General features: G+C 50.9%; 1 long non-coding RNA gene across 1 annotated transcript; it reads left to right on the top strand.

Annotated features, from left to right (window-relative positions):
* The first annotated feature begins 115 nt into the window (after positions 1 to 115).
* On the top strand, positions 116 to 5099 carry LOC119516681. The gene is made up of 3 exons (XR_005213349.1): positions 116 to 576; positions 1320 to 3335; positions 4282 to 5099. It is a non-coding gene; the product is annotated as an uncharacterized LOC119516681 (long non-coding RNA).
* Positions 5100 to 6170: the final 1071 nt, after the last annotated feature.

Genomic DNA, 6170 nt, shown 5'->3' with positions numbered 1-6170 from the left:
GACAGCCACAGCCCCGGCGGCTCCCGGCCCCCGCCCCGCGCGAGCGGCCTCAGCGCCATTTCCTTCCGCAGCCCGCGCAGGGGCCGGGGGCGCGCCGGGGGCGGCGGGGTGCGGGCCGGGGGCGCGCCGGGGGCGGCGGGGTGCGGGCCGCGCGCGCCGCCTCGCGCCTCGGGCCTCTCCCGGCGCCCTTTGCCGGGCAGCGCCGCAGCGCCGGATCCTTCGGCCTCCTGGGCCCGAGGCCTAGGAGACCGGAGCTTCGCTGCATCTGAAGAATGTGCTTGCGTCAGGGTTGCTGCCTGGAGTTGCAAGAACCGGTTTCATTCTCTCGCCCCGACATCCTGCCCCCCTTTTAAGAAGAAATTAATGGCTTGTTCTCAGTGGGTGCTCCCGCCCCATCCAGCTCGGGCGCGGGGTGTCTGCTGCAGACCAGCCGAAGGCGCCTTCGGTCCCAGAGGAGTTGAATCACCCCTCCCGCTGCCCTCCCCCCGGGGGAGCAGGGCCCAAAGGTCCAGGGAACCACAGTGCGCCCCCCACCCCCTTTCGGGAGGGCCCGGAATGATCCCTTCCTGAGGCCAGGTGAGTGCTGCCCACCTGCTGGACAGGGATGCACCAGCAAAGGGGCTTGCACAGTGCATCTCCTACATCCAAGCAGCCTGGCCCGGGCAAGCTTAAAAAGACAGGAAAAGAAACCAAGGGTGTTCGGAGACTCTTGGAGCCTTCTGAGCCTTTGGGAAGGACAGGGGATAAGCAGGGTGACCATATAATTTATCGCCCACTTTTGAATTAGAGAGTCACTATTCTGTGCCCCGTGGGGCAGAGGCCATCTAGTGATGAGGACTTCCTGGGGTGCTGCTGTCCCGAGAGGGAGAGAGGAAGCTGCCAGCACCCCAGGCCGCTGAGTTGGTGAAGATAAAGTCCTGGCCCCTTGGGGCTCACGCCCCGTGGCCCTCAGACCAGCCAGGACTCAGCCCCTGATACAGGTGTCCCTCCACCCCCAGGCTATCCCCGTGGCTGCTGGGCAGGCTCCCTGGGCCCAGTCCTGCCTGGGAGAGACCCTCTCTGCCCTGCACCTGTCTAAGGCCTCGGCGGGGGGGCCAGAAGGAAAGGCACTGGCTGCAGTTCAGCCCCGACCACGGTGCTTGGCTGATCAGAGTGGGGGAGCTGTGCACTGCCCCGGCTGAGCCTCTGGTTCAAATGGAAACTGAGTCAGGACGTCCCCCCCTCCCGGGGTCTCTGTCCCTTTACCTGTAAAATGAGAAGACTAACACCAGCTCTGCTCCCCTCACGTGATTGCTTTAGAATTTCGTTTTCAATTCCAGGAAATCTCTGAAGGTTTACCGTAAGCCTGGCCCTGCCCCGTGCTAAGGAACCAAGTATGACTAAGATGTGGTTTCTGCCCCCGAGGAGGCTTGAAGTCTACCCCAGAGAAAGACCTGGAAGCACATCCTTTCATTGTCCAACCATGCAGCAATTAGGGTGTATGTAAGACGTCAAGTGAGCACGGAGGAAGAAGCAGGTTTTCCTGAACATCAGAGAGTGTCTCCAGATGAGACGTTTGCCTCAACTTGATGCACAGCCCGTATCGATTGAAACTACTATGTGCTGCACGCTGGATATGGAAACAGTGATTTTAAAAATGCATTTCCTGTCTTCATGGGCCTGTGAGTCTTAAAATAAAATGAGTAAGAGATGCTGCTAGGGTTGCAGCCAGAGGTAAAGGAACGTGCCAAAGCCAGGAGCGGGTGGTCTGAAGTTCTGGTGACTCGCTGAGGCCCCGCATCGCAGCTTGGAGAGAAGCAGCCAGGGACGGGACCAGCCGAGTGGACTGCGTCACCTTAGGGAGGGCTTGATGGGGCCAGCGACCCCTGCGGGCTTCACCCCCGGCCCAGAAAACGCGGGAAGTGCTTGGTGGGATTGGGGTTTCAGCAAGATCACGCTGGGGTCATATGGAGCAAATACCACTGGGCTTCCAAGGGATGACGAGGCAGCCTGTGGCCCAGGGAGAACAAGCAAATTATAAATGCATAATGGCGTGTAATGCTGCTATGCATGATTGATTACTAATTGATTATTAGTAATGAGAGATGATACAGTGGGCCCAAATTCTCAAAGGCCAAATTCATGGCCTTCTGATGCTGTTGTAGCACAGGATAAATTAGGTGATTTATACAAAGTACTTTAAAATTTTCATGCCAACTTACTTGGTAATTCTTCAAAGGTTGAAAAAAACGTAGTGGGAAGATCTGAGTGGGAATTTCTGTTCATTCACTTTTTAACTGTATGATCTTGGGTGAATTGAGAATATTTTAATCTATAAAGTGGAATTATAGGCTGAATTTTGTCTGAAAAACTAATACAAGTTCTTGCAAGTAATAGAAACACAGTAAATGGTTACTCTCGGCACTGTTACTGCTATACATTCACAGAAAACACACAACATATGATAATAATAATAATAAAATAGGAGATAAAACACTTAATGTGTTAATAAAAGGCGTGGGTGTTGTCAAACTTCCAGTAGCAGGAATGGTTAAGTATAATACTTCACTGTGATAAAAATATTATATGACAATTAAAATAAGGACAGTAATTATATAGTTAAATAATAACATAACCCCTACAATAATGATTATAAACTAAGGTTTATAAAATTATATAATAAGGATTATATCTATACACATATATTTTGTGTAAGGTTTATATAAGATAAGGATTATAGGTGGCAGTTAAAATAAGGGTTCTCTGAGGGAGGCACGATTCGCTAGTCCACTGTAGGACAGACAAATTCAGATGCCTCAGATCAGCAGCCGGCCGTGCACACTTCCGGAGCTCGCCCTGTCTCAGAATGTGCTGAACTGCATCTCCATTTGCTCTCTTCATTAGTTCATTCATTCAGCAAACAAACAGCAGGCCCCTGCTAAAGTGTAACGCCCAAAGCTAAGTGCCTTGTTTGTTGATGAAATAAATGGGTTTTGAGAAGGAGCATCAGACTGTGTCAGGTGACCACCTTTATCTTAGAGGAGCCTCACGGAAAGCTGGTGCGCCATCATCTGTGACGCGCTTCCAGGACGCGTCGTGGGCAGGGCCGGCCTGTGTGGAGACTGCGGCCCCGGAAGGTTCCTTCCCCCGGACCTCCGTGAGTGGCAGCTCTGCAGCTGTGCGAGGCGGCCTTCTTGCCCAGGCGTGGGGCCTCAGGGAGAGCCTGCGTGGGCTGGAATTCAAGAACTTCCTACCAATTGCCTCTCCCACGCCCCTCGGCTGCCCGCCCAAGTGCTGCCCACCGTCCACCAACTGCCCACTGCCCGCCTTCCAGGTTGCTAGCTCTGCACCTCCTGGTGGGTCACGTGATGTCTCCGTGTTTCCCTGGAACAGCCCCTCCCAGGCAGCCCCCCACCCTGGGCCCTTCCCCAGTCCTGCTCACACCCCAGTTCTCTTACTCCACTTCGAGAAGGCCTGGGCTTTCTTTACTGCATTTATTCATTTGTGATTGCGGTAAGGTTTGCATCACATAAAAATCATTTTAACCATTTTAAAGGGGCAATTATTTGACATTAAGTACATTTGCAATACTGGGTAACTTCAGCACTATTTCCAGAGTATTTTCAGCATCTGAACCAAAACTCATACTCATTTAGCATTAAGTCCCCTTTCCTCTCCTACAACCTCTGGCAACCACCCTTCTGCTTTCTGTCGCTATGAATTTGCTTGTTCTAAGTATTTCATATAAGGGAAATCATACGGTATTTGTCCTTTTGTGTCTGGCTTATTTCGGTAAACAGCATGTCGTCAAGGTTCATCCCTGTTGTCGCTGTGCCAGCACTCACCTCTTTTTACGCTGAATGAGATCAGTTGTTCAGCTACACCACATTTTGTTAATCCATTCACCTTTTGGGTTGCTTGCACACCTCTTGGCTATTGTGAATAATGCAGTAATGAACACCAGTGTACATACACCTGTCTGAGTTCCTGCTTTCAGTTTCTTTGGGTATGTACCCCAAAGTGGGATGGCTGGATCATGTGGTAATTCTATGTTAAATTTCTGAGGAACCCCAAACTGTTTTCCACAGTGGCTGCGCCATTTTCCATTGCCACCAACAATGTGCAAGGGTTCCTATTTCTCAGCATCCTCTCTTTATTTTCAGTTTTTTTTGTTGTTGTTAATAATAGCCATCCTAGTGCGTATGAAGTGGTATCTCGTTGCAATTTTAATTTGCATTTCTTTAATGGCTAATGATGTGCATCCTTTCATATACTTATTGGCCTTTGCAATATCGTTTGTAGAGAAATGTCCATGCAAACCTCTGGCCCAGTGCCTTGGCTTTTAAGCAGCACACTCAGCAGCGGGCAGGCTTGGCCAAGATGAGGAGGCGCATGGCGTGAACGCATGAGTTACCATCTACACGCTTCTGACGACAGACACTACAGATGGCTCAACACCCATGGCAGCAAAGGAGCCGAGAAGATCAGGGCTGCCCATTACCTGCCCAGGCCAGATTTATCTGGCAGCACATGGGCAACCAAATCAGGATACTCTTCCTAAATCCTGCCCTTGTCTTAAACCAAGTTTGCACCATGAACTTAGGTTTTGTGAATACTGTTACCTTACTTTGCATTCAACTTCACCTCCTCTTGTTGCCTTCCTTGAACATTCTGCCAACTCAAGAAAAGATTTCGATCATGCACCCATGTCGGGAAGAAGCGAGAGCTCCAGGCAGGAGGGTGCACGTCTTCACAGGCGCAGCTGCTGTCTCACGGTGGTCCTGGGTTTGTGCACAGTCGACGTCAGGCAGCAGGGGGCCGGTGGCTACCTTCTGGGCTCTTTCACCTGCCGACTGGGCAGCTGCCCCGTTATTTTGAGAATCTACTTTATTATTATCTTTAATGGTTACACTCTAATTATGTCTTTGAGTACTAGACTAGTCACTTTCTCTTCGATTCCTATATAACCCTTCAAAATAAGTATTATTATTCCCTCTTTACAGATAAAGAAATCGGGATCCAGAAAGATTAATTTTTTCTGTGGTTATTCAATGATTGTACAGGTTGAGTGTGAGTGTGTGTTGGGAGCAGGGTCAGGAGAGTGAGGTGGGGGAGGCTCAGCTGGTTCTGAACTGGTGATCTTTTAACCATATCATCTTGTCTGTCGTCAGGCCTTCTAGAATTGACTAAACTTTTGACTTGAATGGCCCACCTGAAATTCTCGCACTTCCTGACCTCCATTCTCATCATATACATGTTTAATCATCTCATATTGTTTGGGGGACAGCTGCTAATTTGCAAGGTCATTGCTAGTGCTATTAAAAGGTGGCTTTGTGTATGTGTGTGTGTTTGTTTTGCCCTCACTAGCAGGGAATGTGTTTTTGTCTTTGGAAAACAGTCCCTCCTGGGATGAGTCTAGGATATGAATGCAGAAGGAATTGCCACGATGGGACAATGTTTTTCCCCAAGGCCCTGGATTTTTAGCCATTCCTGAAATACAGGGAATCAGTTGTTGAGTGCTCATAAGGGAAAGGAGATAAAAGAGAATTTGTTCTGTTTGTTTAGTTAGAAGAGGGTGGGAAACCCAGCACAGGAGAATTTCCGGGTTATTGCAAATTGCGTACCACCCCGCGAGGCATTGCCGAGCAGCTGCTAGGACAGAGTGAAAACGAAGTGAACCGAGCCAGCAGATCCAGGAAGCACTGCACGTTCACATGTTACATGGAGCCCCAGTTACTGTAAGGCTAGACGCATCTGCAGGGGGTTCTCGTAACTGGTGTGTGTGCTCCACACCTGCCCACAGAGCCCTCAGGGCGGCAGGCCCGGCAGACCGCGGCCCCGGAGCACGGCCCTGCCCTGGTGGCCTCTCGGGTGGAGTGGAGATGACAAGGCCTTCCTGACAAAGGAAGTGGCTGGGCCAAACGCTGGCTTATGTCACTCCTGAAAGGTGAGCTTCAGTGTGAGAAAAATGGGTTTGCCACAAGAAAAGCAGTGTCAGAAAAATGATGAGTGGATGTCTCACCCCGCTCGGGCCCCAGGTCCCCCAGTCACGCGTGGCCTAGGATGGTCACCGAGCACCCGTGTTTCGTCTCAGGTAACCTCACACCGGCGCTGCAGAGCAGGCCTCGTGGTCAGCCGCCGCTGAGAGATGGGGAAACTGAGTCTCTGAGAAGTCAGACTGCCGCCCACCA

The sequence above is a fragment of the Choloepus didactylus genome, chromosome 20 (genome assembly GCF_015220235.1).
Source record: "Choloepus didactylus isolate mChoDid1 chromosome 20, mChoDid1.pri, whole genome shotgun sequence".
In the NCBI taxonomy this organism is placed as follows: domain Eukaryota; kingdom Metazoa; phylum Chordata; class Mammalia; order Pilosa; family Megalonychidae; genus Choloepus; species Choloepus didactylus.
Note: the sequence above shows the minus strand (reverse complement) of the source record. Positions and strands in the feature narration are given on the sequence as shown.